The 13023-nt window shown below is 42.6% G+C and overlaps 1 protein-coding gene across 9 annotated transcripts in view; it reads left to right on the top strand.

The window, feature by feature from the left end:
* The window catches only part of Osbpl8 (oxysterol binding protein like 8), a 138633-nt gene that overhangs the window by 20414 nt on the left and 105196 nt on the right, over nucleotides 1–13023 (top strand). For 3 of the 9 annotated variants that reach the window (XM_013350353.2, XM_013350352.2, XM_005358075.3), the window contains exon 2: nucleotides 11849–12029. The exons of 5 other annotated variants lie outside the window; for them this stretch is intronic. The gene's annotated coding sequence lies outside the window, so the exon portion shown is untranslated. Of the gene's footprint in view, nucleotides 1–6739; nucleotides 6858–11848; nucleotides 12030–13023 lie in introns of those variants that run through there. One more of the 9 variants, XM_026784478.1, reaches the window with a different exon arrangement.

The following is a 13023-nucleotide window of genomic DNA, read 5'->3' as shown; positions in this document are numbered from 1 at the left end:
GTATGTAGACCAGGTTGCCCTAGAAGTCACAGAAATCAACCTGTCTGTCTCTGACTCCAACGTGTAGTGTTTGAAAGTATGTACCCGTATCCCTGGCCACCTTGGACTCTTGGCACTCTTACTCCTAAGCACTGGCATTACAAATCTGTATCCCACATCCAACTTAAGAGTTGAGATTTCCGTGTTAAGGTTTCTTGGGTTCACAAGCCTATATTTTTGTTCTATCAGTATGGAGCTGCTGTGTTGCTAGGGTACCCTTCACGGCAGTCCAGGCGGGGCAGACCCTCGCCTGTTTATGAATGAGCATCTGTTCAGGGACCCAGCATAGCCTGTAGCTTGCTGTGCCTGAAGGAGCACTCCATGCCCTGCATTTCGTCCTCCCACTGTGAAGAGCAGAGATGGCACCTGCGGAAGCCGCTGTTGTGCTGATCCCTGAGCTGCGGGGAGCAGCAGCACTGTGAGGAGGAGGTCCTCCCCTGGCCACGAGCTACCTGGATTGCTCCCTGCCCTGCTTTCCTGCAGTGAAGCCAGTCAGGGCCCACTGGTACTGGTACAGTGCTCCTGTTGCTGTTCTCCAAGCTTTCGGCCACACCTCCACAGAGGCAGAGAGTGTCTTGCTGTCAGTTGTGGGGATGGGAGGTGCGGTCTTGGGGAAGGAAGGAAGCTCAAGTGTGACCTCGCTGCTGTGATTGCATCTGATTTTCTGGCCCTGTTTCCACAGTGTCTCTGTCCAATTACGGACAGGCCGTGATCTAAAAGCACACTCAGACCTTCTTGGCCCTCTGTTCTACTAATTACTCCTTTGCCGTGCATTAGCTACCCATTTTTGCAGTAGGCTGCATTGGAGAGGCAATGCAGGGACTGGATGCTCTACATCTGGGAAAAGCTCATGGAGCTGTCAGCAGACACTCTGGACTCGTCAAGAGTAGACTGAAGCTGCATTCAGGGAGACTCTGAGGGAGCTGCCTAGATTATCCTAATCCAATATCCAAAGCTCCTCAGAACTCCAGGAACTACGGGTTCGGCCACATCAGCATTCCCAGACATGACAACTGTCATGTGGACCTGGACAGGGTCCCTCTAGTGGTCACCAAGTAGAGGAGGGGTCACTGTCACCTGCTCCCTGCCTTTAGGAAGAATCTCCACCACATCTGAATCCTGGATGGGGCTCCTCTCTGCCTTGTAAACCCCACGGTGTCCTGCTTATCCCCAGGATGTGCTCTGCTGGCCTGGTTAGCCATATGGGTGTCTTTATGGCCAGTCAAATACTATTCCACAGTTCTGATCAGCTTGGCTCGTCCATCTCCATCTGGGGCTAGGTCACATTGGTCAGACAAATCAAAATAGATAAAATTTATGCACTAGCATTCCTTTTTGAATCTCTCTCTGTTTGAACCTCTCATTTTCTCAGTTGTCAGAACGCTTCAGTGCCTTCCAAAGGCCCTTTCTAAGGTTATCGTTTGTATCAGTCCTCCAGGTTTCTTGATAGACGTGTGCAAGGGGAACCAACCTAGGTGGTTCTCCTTAGCACACCTTAAGGCCCTAGGCAGTCCACGCTCTCAGAGGGAGGGAGAAGAGTTCTCCTTGACCGTCCACATGTGTGCTCTCTTCCACTAGATTAAATAAATAAAAGTTAAAGGAAAAATAAAAAGCAAGAAGGTAGGGGGAAATGGGCTAAGATTGTGGTGAAATGGGAAAGCACTTATTAAATTAACATGGGCAAGGCCTTGGGTTTGATCCCCAGCACCAAAATAAAATGCAGGTCCTTGGCTTTATAGAAGACCTACAGACTCAGGAACCTTAGGATGATTCTGATTGATCTTGAAAGGTTTGGAACTTGGGGCCCAGCATTAAAAGTGGTTTGTGTTCTTCCAGAGGAGCTAAGTATGATTTCTAACACCCAAGTCAGGTAGCTTCCAGCTGCCAGTAACTTCAACTCCAGGTGATCCAATACCCTTTTCTGGCCTTTCCACACCTGCACACATGGCGCTCTCTCTCTCTCTCTCTCTCTCTCTCTCTCTCTCTCTCTCTCTCTCTCTCTCTCACGCACACACATAATTAAAAATAACTCTGTCTTTAAAGAAAGGGTTTGAATCATTGCTCTAGGCCTTTTGATGTATGGTTTTGACTGCAAGTTTTAAGCTGGTGATAGGAGAGAAAAATACCTACATGAAAACAATAGTTTAAAATGTGCATAAAGAGCCAGGGCTGTTACGCTCTTGTAATCCTGACATCTGAAGGCTGAGGCCAGCATTTTGACCATTCCAGGCCAGTCTCTGGGCATGGGGTAAACAAACTCCAGTGTAGAGGATCAAGAATGCTCTAGAGAATGGAGCGGCAAAGTGAGCATTAGATTGGTGATAGGTGATCTTTGTGTGAATAGTAGACAAATAAGAAGGATGGGTACCACTTTTCCATGTGTTACAAGGGGATTGGAAGAAAACATAATTTTCTCGCTTAAGACATCTCCCTTTAAATTATGAAAAGTAAGTAACCTTGAAGACATGCCACTGCTAGAGTCTGTGGACCTGTGCTGTGCTGTGCTGTGAGTATAGTTCGTTGCCTCCAGTGCATGTTGAAATATGGACGTGAATATAAGAGAGATGGTGGGACCTTTAAGACACTCTTAGAAGTGATGAATAGCTTTCTTATGGAATCAGATTCATTCTCCTTGGTTGCCAAGTGAGGCTGCCGTCCCCCCTCCCCCGGACATCCTCCTCTGTCCTTCACCATAGGTGCTGATGTAGCTCTCTGCCTTCACCACTCGTGGGCGGGCACCTGATCTTGGACTTCCCAGTCTGACCCAAATTAGCTTTCTCGTCATTACTCAGTTTCAGGTTTTTGTTATGGAATCAGAAAACAGACTAAGACAGTGGTTCTCAACCTTCCTAATGCTGTGACCTTTTAATACAGTTCCTCATGTTGTGGTGATCCCAACCATAAGATTATTTCATTGCTACTTCATAACTGCAAGTGTGCTACTGTTACAAATCATAGTGTAAATATCTGTGTGGTGGTCTTAGGTGACCCTTGCAAAAGGGTTCTTCAACCCCCAAAAGGGTCTTGACCCACAGGTTGGACTGCTCTACAAAGACAGTAAGTGTAATACTATCTTACTGTTGTGCCTACTAATTCTAAAGCCCATAGTTTACTCCTAGAAGTGAGCTTGTTCATCATTGTCTTCACCAGCCTTCAAGGGATGGATAACATAATAATATTTACACTTACAGAGGAGATTCGGTTAGGGCTATGTGGCCTGCCCAAAATACTCTTTTAAACATGAGTAAAGCCAGTTTAACAAACAGGCCATGGGAATTCAAGATCATCATCAGCTGCATGAGACCCTGTCCCAAAACAAAACACTTGAATAATTGGTGTACATTTAAAAAAATGAAGATTACAAAATGTATTTTATAATTCAAACCTTTCTTTAACTTGTTAGAATAATTCTAATAAAGGTTATGCTATTTTTTTTTTAAGGTCAGGCTGTCCTTGAACTCACAGTGAGTTCCACCTGCCTCTGCTTCCTGCCCTGTAGATGTGGATTACCGGCATGGACCACACCTTGCTGAGGTTGTGGTAGTCAAAAAAGGAAAGTCACTTTTAAAAATTATGTTGTTTTTGAGACCGTCTCACTCCATGTCTCAGGCTAGCCTTGAACTAAAACAGTTTACAGTTTTCTGTCTCACTCAGCTGGGAAGATCACATTTAATGTGAAGACCAGTTAGGCCATTTTGGTGTCAGTGCTGGCTATAATCAGCAGTGAGAGGGAGCGTTTGTGTGTGTGTGATCAAGAGGAGGGGAGGAAGGGGGAAGAGAATGTAAACTTAAGCAATTTCTGATTTTAAACCGAATTTTCCTAGTTTTAACACACACACACATAAACGCGTGCATGCACTTGATTTTTTTGAAATAGAGTATCCCTTTGTAAACCAGGCTACAGAATCCATTCACCCCTGCCTCTGAGTACAACAGCACGACTAGCAAGTTTTTATTTTCTTTTTAAGGAAAAAAAGTATGGTCCTATACAAGCAGTGCTCAGTGTAAAATCCAGCAACTATGGAGACTCTGGTTCTTTGGCCACCAGACTCTTCGTTGTCTGAAGCAGTCTGAATAGTCCCAGTTGGTCTTACTCTTTTCTTTTTTTCTTTTTTTTTAATTTATTTATTTATTAAGGATTTCTGCCTCCTCCCCGCCACCGCCTCCCATTTCCCTCCCCCTCCCCCATTAAGTCCCCCTCCCTCATCAGCTTGAAGAGTAATCAGGGTTCCCTGACCTGTGGGAAGTCCACCTCCATCCAGGTCTAGTAAGTTGAGCATTCAAACTGCCTAGGCTCCCCCAAAGCCAGTATGTGCAGTAGGATCAAAAACCCATTGCCATTGTTCTTGAGTTCTCAGTAGTCCTCATTGTCCGCTATGTTCAGCAAGTCCGGTTTTATCCCATGCTTTTTCAGACCCAGGCCAGCTGGCCTTGGTGAGTTCCTGATAGAACATCCCCATTGTCTCAGTGTGTGGGTGCACCCCTTGCGGTCCTGAGTTCCTTGCTCGTGCTCCCTCTCCTTCTGCTCCTGATTTGGACCTTGAGATTTCTGTCCGGTGCTCCAATTTGGGTCTCTGTCTCTGTCTCCTTTCATCGCCTGATGAAGGTTAATATTCAGGGGGATGCCTACCCCTGGACCCAGCAATACCACTCTTGGGAATATACCCAAGAGAGGCCCTATCATACAACAAAAGAATATGCGCAACTATGTTCATAGCAGCATTGTTTGTAATAGCCAGAACCTGGAAACAACCTAGATGCCCTTCAATGGAAGAATGGATGAAGAAAGTATGGAGTATATACATATTAGAGTACTATGCTGTGGTAAAAAACAAGGACTTCTTGAAGTTTGCATACAAATGGATGGAAATAGAAAACACTATCCTGAGTGAGGTAAGCCAGACCCAAAAAGAGGAACATGGGATGTACTCACTCATATTTGGTTTTTAGCCATAAATAAAGGACAGTGAGCTTATAATTCGCGATCCTGGAGACGCTAAATAAGAAGGTGAATCCAAGGTCTTACTCTTTTCTGTCTTCTCTTCCTACTCCCTCTTTCTGTGCACACAGCAAACACATGCACATATTTGTATTGGGATATTTCAGATGCTGAGCCAGAGCTGTGTGATAATGCTAGTTTTTCAGTTTTCCCACCGGTCAGTTTTAATTCTTAATAAGTCCTCATACTGATTTTGTCTTAAAACATTAGCTCAGTACTGAAGAAACTTAGGACCTTGTTTCCTGCCCTATAGTTTAGGCAGATGACGTAGTCACTCTGTGCTTGGTTTCTTCATCTGTGAAATAAATGGTGTATAAAGTTGATTTGAAGTTTCCTAATTGCTCTCGAATTCTGTTGAGGAATGCTAGACTTTGTATTATATATAGCAAGTGATTATCTCAATCCAGCTGTGAACACTTAAAGGGGTAAACTCTTGGCAAGTTAAAAATGATGGTGGAGAGGAGAAGGGGGTGGAGTGGATGTCAGAAACAAAATTAACAGGGTTCAAGAAGACAATTTCTTATTTCCTAGTGTACCCAGTAGGTGGATCTACTACTTTTAAGGTAACAATGGCCTAAAATGGGGAAAAAAATAGCTTCCTTTAAGATTATGGTAGGTGTGTGTGTGTGTGTGTGTGTGTGTGTGTGTGTGTTTGCCACTGGGGCAGGAAGCATTATTTTGCATAGTGTCTCATTTAGCCCAGGCTGGCTTTGAATTCTCTATATTTTAAAGGCTGGCTTTGAACTCCTAATCCTCCTGCTTCTACCTCCCAGATGGTGGGATTATAGCTATGCACCATAATACCAGGCTTGAATATATTTTTGATTGAAAATTAAAATCACATTTTGGGGGAGGTGTTGGAAATATGGTGGGTATCACTGACTGCTCTTGGGAGGTCAAACAGATTCAATCTTTGATCTGCCCAACTTTTTTTCCCTTGAAAATTATGTCATCTCACAGTGCATGCCTTGGAAAAGCAGGGTGGGGTCCAGGCGTGAGAGCCACTGATAGAAAGCCCGGAGTATGTTTTCCACTCTGACTTCTGCTTTGACATTATTCTGCAAGCTTGCCAGGGAAAGCAGTCTTAGCTTTAAGAATTGCTGGGTGAAGGTGATGTTTTTGAATTATTACTAGTTTATTATTAATTATTGATTATGATTATTAAGCATAACTTTGGGGTTGAGGGCAGGGGCACATATCTTTAATCTAGGTACTTGGGAGCATTATGGCATCAGGAGGATTAGGATTTAAGGTCTTGCTTGGCTGTATGGAGAGTTTGAAGTCAGCCTGGACTTATGTATAAGACTCTCAGAAATTGAACAAATAAGTGTAGGTTTTGGGTTCTTGCCTTTTTGTTGTAAATTGTTGGTTTTATTTCCTGTTAGTGTTTTTCTCATACATTCTTTCTTCCTGTGTGTGTGTACACATAAGTGCACATCCTGAGGTAGATGATACCCGGCAGGAGTGGTTTTCTTCTACCGTGTGGGTCCTGGTCAGGGTTGATAGCAAATGCTTTTATCCACTGAGTCCTCTCACTGGCCCAGCATGGTGAGCTGGCATCTTTCTGGTTCACATGCTCCTTGCCCACTAACATGCTCTATTCCATTCTTTCTTCCCTCTGTTTGTTTTCATGGTAGAGATAGAGCGCCATCAATCACTGATAAGAAAATGCCCCACATTTCTGGAAGCATTTCTTAATGGAGGTCTCTTCCTCTCCGATGACTTTAGCTTGTGTCACGGTGACAAAAATGAGCGAGCACAGAGACCACCTTCCACCTCTGCTTCCTGCAGCAGCTTGCTGCTACGACTTTGTCTAAAGGTCAGCATTAAAGATAAATTTCTCATTGTGTGTCTCATTTTCTCATCACACATTTCTCTTATGCGGAGAATGAAATGGCTCAAGTTTTTAGCTAGGTATTGTTGCTGTCCTTTCTAAGAAACAAGACTTTAAAAAGAACACTTTCTATATAAAATGTAGAAGAGAATCACTATTATATATGCAGAATTCTAATGAAAATCTATTGAGTATCTTAAGAAGATCTGTATTCTTTCATCAGTTATACGTTTGAACATATTCATGGTGGAGAAATAGTTATTTAAATATATTAATACAAAAATACTTCAGAATTGAAGAAAATTTTACTTTATTTTACCCACATCTTTAATTCTAGCTCTTGGGTCATTGAGGCACATGGCTCTCTGAGAAATCCAGGTCAGCTTGGGCTACATGATGAGTTTAAAGCCAGTGTGGGATGCATAGCAGTACTGTCTCTAATCTTCACACTTATGCTTGCTTGCGCACACACACCCCAAAAAACCCAAAAATCAAAAACAAAACAAAGACAAAAACTCCACTCCAAAACCATAAACCCCCTTGTGTCTCTGAAGTATAGTTGTAATTGATACGGGAAAATGTTCTTGTACACTGTAAAGATTTGTCACTCATATTAGTTTAATAAAATGCTGATTGGCTAGTAACCAGGCAGGAAGTATAGGTGGGGCAACCAGACTAGGAGAATTCTGGTAAAAGGAAAAGAGAATCAGTCACTGGCCAGATGCAGAGGAAGCAAGATGAGAACGCCTCACTGAGCAAAGGTACCAATCCATGTGGCTAAACATAGATAAGAATTATGGACTAATTTAAGTTGCAAGTGCTATTTAATAATAATAAGCCTGAGCCAGTCGGCCAAACAGTTTATAATTAAGGTAAGCCTCTGTGTGTTTCTTTGGAACTGAATGGCTGTGAGACCAGGCAGGACAGAAATTTCAGTCTACATGTAATGTCATGAGATCATTGTCTTATTTAGTTTTTAGTTTTTATTTATTTGTAAACAGAGTAACCTGTAGCCTAGACTGTCCTTGAGTTTATGTAAGAAAAGGAGTTTCTGGCCCTCAGTGCTTTGATTGCAGGCATGTGCCACCATGTCTGCTTAGTTTTCTGGGGAAAGTTTTTTCATCTTGATTTCCAAATGAACTGAGTTGAGTTTCTGAAAAATGTAAAGGCTTTCAAAATTTGTGAAGCACATGGTGACAGATGCACAGCAGGTCCATATGTTGTGTAGCTATTATTACAGTTAATCATTATTTTTGCTTTAGAGAGGGCTATGGATAGCATCCAAGAGAGTGAAACTGGTGGATATGGATATTCACATTTTAAACAGGAAGAGCTCTCTCCCAGTTGGAAAGACACTGATTTTTTTCCTCCCATATATGGGCTTGATGCCACAGGCACACTAATTTTACCATCTCCTTACGGTTGCTGCTCTCCGCCCCCGTGCTCCTGCACATCACCAGTCCTCACCTGCACTACACTCCCTCCTTGCTGTCCACTTCCTTTCCTCCCTTCAGAGTGCGCACCTCTAGAACCCTTCATCACCCTCCATGTAACTCTTACTGTCTTGTCTTTGTTTTACTTTAGTACATATGCCCATGGGTTGTGTTGCTGTGACTTGCTGGCACCTATGCGGTGTTAAGATTAACTGCCCCATCTAATGTTCACAGCTGTTCTGTGCCTTCCTTCCATTTCCAGAGGGCAACAGAACACATGCACTTTCTCCTTTACCACATGCTTTCCTTCAGGCATACTCTTAGGTTTAGCTGTGCTAAAACTTAAACATTTCCCCCTCATCTTATTTTAAAGTGTGTGTGTGTGTGTGTTGAGATAGAATCTCACTTGGTTGCCCAGGCCAGCCTCAAAGTCATGATGATCCTCCTGTCTCCACCTTTGCAGTACTGGACTCATGAAAGTATGCAGGGTGCCCAGCAGCATTGCCTGTGGTAGTATAGTCTTCCCTTTCTCTTTCTGTAATCATTCTCATATGCTAAAGTACAACTCAAAACCCCAGACTACTTTATTTACATGTGGTGTGCATGATTTAAAAGTGCACCCATTTTAAATGATGTCTGCATTTCTGTAGATGGTACGCCCGTGAAACTAACACCACATGTAGATAGCTTCTAGTCACGCCTCTGCCCCAGTCAACAGCTGATCCCGTTCTTTCCCAATACTGTTTTTTTTTTCTGTTATATACTTTAGTCTGGCTTCATTTGCTCAGCAAAAGTTTTAGATTGTTCCTTTTTAGGGCTGGACACTGTGTGACTGTATGTGGTTTTGCTGCAGTTCATTTATCTGCTCACTTGTTAATTATTCTGTGTTTCTGGCTACTATAAATGAAGCTGTTACAGAATGAGATCCATGTCACAGGTCTTTGGCTACTTTCCCATCTCTCTTGGGCCTACAATGTAGTAGTGTTTTATTTGGTTCTTGCTCATCCTCATCAATCCTTACACTGTCATGTAAAAATAACTTGGCTGTCCCATTGTGCCTTTTTGAGCATTTCTTTGATGACTAGTGGAATTGAGCATCTTGCTTGCTTAGCCATATATATATATTTTGAGACAGTGTTTTATAATGTAGCCCTTGATGGCTCTGCACTCAGTGCAGGCCTTCCTCAGCCTTCTGAGTGCTGGATTAGAGATCTAAGCCTGGCTCTAGAATCTTTAATCTGCTTTCAAATTAGCATGTCTCATCATGTTTTTCTTTTAAACTCAGCTCTTCTGTTGACTTAAATTATTTCTTGAGATTTTATTTATTTATATCTTATGTATATAGGCGTTTTATCTGCATGTATGTCTGTGTATCACATGCTGTCGTGCTCCTAAGCCAGGGGGCAGGAAGAGGGGGTTGAATTCTTTGGAACTGGGATTAAGATGGTTGTAAGCTACCATGTGGTTACTGGGCACAGGACTGAGGTCCTCTGAAAGAACAGACAGTGCTCCTAACTGCATCTCTGCAGTCCCTCTCCATTAGGAATTACTTTATACTTTTTTTTTTTTTTTGAGACATGTTTCATGTAGAGTAGGCTGGCACCAAACCCTTACATAACTAAGGATGATTTTGGTCATCCTGCCTCTGACTCTTAAGTGTTGGAATTGCAGGTGTGTACTGTTGCTGTGGATTTACATGGTGGTGGGGAGTAAGCCCAAGGCCTTTACACATGCATGGCAAGACTACCAACTCCATCTCCATCCCTAAAGCTATGCTGTGGAATAAGAGTTTAATGTTTATGATGCCTGGCACATGAAATTGAGGGACTCCCTTCATGGTTTATACTTTTGGTCTCCTTGGAAGTTGTTGTTTTTATCAGTTCCTTGTTCGTGCTGTTTTCTAGGATGTTGAGTGCTGCTTGTTAGGAAGAGCAAAGTACTTAGAGCTGGTCAGCAGGGGAGCCAGCGGCTGCTTTTCTTTAGCTGTGCTTCATCCATTTGAGCATCTGACGATAGCTTACAGTCGTATGCTTGCTGGGTTTTGTCGTCGTTGTTTGCTTTTTGCTTTGTTTCTGGTTGTTTGATAGTCACACTATGTGTCTCTGGCTGCCCTGGAACATGTTGTGTAGACCAGGCTGGCCTTGAACCTGAAGGAATCCACCTTCCTCTGCCTCCTGTGTACTAGATTAAGGCATGTACCACCACACTCGACTAGCCTACTCATTTTTAAGAAGATGGATAGTTTGGGGCTGCAGTAACTAGAGTTGTGTCTCAGAAATGTAGTACTTAAATATCAAATCTGGGACTTGGGGTATGGCTTAGTGGTAGAAACCTTTCTACCTTAGATCAGATCTCAAGTTCCATGCCTCCCACGCGAAGACCTGATATTTGTCAAGAAATGAGTTTGTAGCTTTTCAGTTACTTTAGAACCATGTGTTACTTTCCCTCACTTGTACATTTTCATAGAAACATCCCAGTTTTACCTGAAACAGTCTTTTGTAGGAACGGCAGTGACAGTTGCTGATATGGTAGTGGTATTCAGTGGGGACACGTTGAACTGAAGAAAAAGTTTAGATACAGATTGAGTAGGTATAAAAGAAAGTAACAGATTCATATTAGTGACTATTTTGTGGAGGGGTTAGTCTGAGTTGAGATGGAGTCTAGCTTTGTAGCCCAGGCTGGCTTGAACTCACAGTTTTCCACCTGTCTCACTGAAATGCTGGAGTTGCAGCCAGAGCCACTGTGACTGCCAGCGTGCATACCCAGCATGCTTTGGGAAGGTCACCTAAATACTTTGCTCGTCTCTTTTCTTAAGACACAAAAGTAAACTTATTTTATATGTGTGGGAATTTTGCCTGAAAGTTTGTCTGTGCACCACTGTGATGTCCATAGAGGCCGGTAGAGGGCATCAGATCCCTGGGACTGCAGTTACAGACTGTTGTGAGCTACAGTGTGGGTAGTGGGAATCAAACCCGGGTCCTCTAGAAGAGCAACCAGTGCTCTTAACCATTAAGCCATCTCTCCAGCCTTTGTAGTTATTGTGTGTTTGTTGGCTTCTGAGGCAGGCTCTCTTTCTGTAGCTCAGACTGGCTAGGAGATCACACAGCTGAGGCTAACCTTAAACTCAGTGACATTTCTGTGCCTCAACTTCTTAAGCACTAGGATTATAAGTGGGATTTTTTTTTTTACTAGATTTTGTCATATGTATTTTTGGTCTCTCCAATTAAGTTGTTGAAGAGAAGATAAAGGCTTTATAGTCTGTTTTATGTTCCTGTTCTTAAGTTTTTACATAATGTGAATACTGATGGATGTTGGGTGTCCACTTTAATTTGTTCAGGAGGATTAATACTTGCTAATGTGGAGGAGAACGTTGGAGTACATTTTCTTCGTACCAAAATCACCTTTCTCCTGTTAAAGACATTTCTAAGCTTGGTATTTGACACAACCTGGAATTAAAAAATGTGTAGATGATAAGTAGACAAGAGGTTAGTAGTTTGATTTCTGAACACCCGAATTTCATCTTTTTCTTTTTCTCTTTTCAAGACAGGGTCTTTTGTGAGCCCTTCCCCACTTTGTCTTTGGATACTGGAGTCTCATCCTCACCGTCTCTTTTCCGGTAGCTGTGGTCAGGTACCTTGGAGGGCAGTCACCAGTTATTTGTGTCCACTCCTTGTCCATCACAGAGTGAGGTGCCAACTGAGGTGCTGTGGAATAACATTTTAAAGTGTGTTACTTCTGTTTAGACTGCACTCGTTTGTCTGTGTGAAGCTGTGATTCTTTGCCTGTCTAGAACACATGATGGTCTAATAACGAGCTGAACGGCCAATAGCGAGTTTAGAGAAAGGACAGGCAGGGCTGGCAGGCATAAATAGAAGGAGAACAAATAGGAGGAGAAATCTGGGAAGAGGGAAGGAGCAAGAAAAGGAGGAGAGGAGGACGCTAGGGGCCAGCCACCCAGCCAACCACAAAGAGTAAAAGAGATACAGAAGTAGAGAAAGATGAAAACCCAGAGGCAAAAGATAGACAGGATAATTTAAGATAAGAAAAGCTGGCTAGAAATAAGCCAAACTAAGGCCAGGTGTTTATAAGTAAGAGTAAGCCTCAGTGTGTGATTTATTTGGGAACTACCCCCCCCCCCAAAAAAAGCCAAAAGAATAAAAAGAGTTAAGCAAACAACATTTTACTGTTCCAGCATGGTGCTGGAGTAAAAGAAAATTCAGCTACACTGAAGTCTAGCTTGAAGTGTAGTTTTCTTTTTCTTTTCTTTTATGTGTATTAGTGTTTGCTTAAATGCACACCTATAAACCATGTGCATAGCTGTTGTCCTTGGAGGCCGGAAGGGACCACTGGATCCCTTGGAACTGAAATTAAGCCAGCATGTGGGTGCTGGGAACTGAACCTAGGTCCTCTACAAGAGCAATAAGCACACTTAACCACTAAACCATCTTTCTAGCACTGATTGCTACTCTTAATTGAATGAGTGATTTAATTACCTTTTCCCTATATTATTTATTGAGTTTTCTTTCTTTTTTGTGGTAGGTATTATTACATAAGATGTCCAAGTGCCCAAAATAAAATAAGAGCTAACTTGTTTTTCCAGGCATGGAAATTACATGGATGCCACAAAACATTAAATGAGATTTATATCCTAAAAATATAAAAGAAGAAATAGAAGTATAAAGAAAAAAATTGAGAGAATTGAGTGAAGCAGAGTTTCA

The sequence above is a fragment of the Microtus ochrogaster genome, chromosome 24 (genome assembly GCF_000317375.1).
Source record: "Microtus ochrogaster isolate Prairie Vole_2 chromosome 24, MicOch1.0, whole genome shotgun sequence".
Taxonomy (NCBI): Eukaryota; Metazoa; Chordata; class Mammalia; order Rodentia; family Cricetidae; genus Microtus; species Microtus ochrogaster.
The sequence above is the reverse complement of the archived record's forward strand: the minus strand, read 5'-3'. Positions and strand labels throughout refer to the sequence as shown.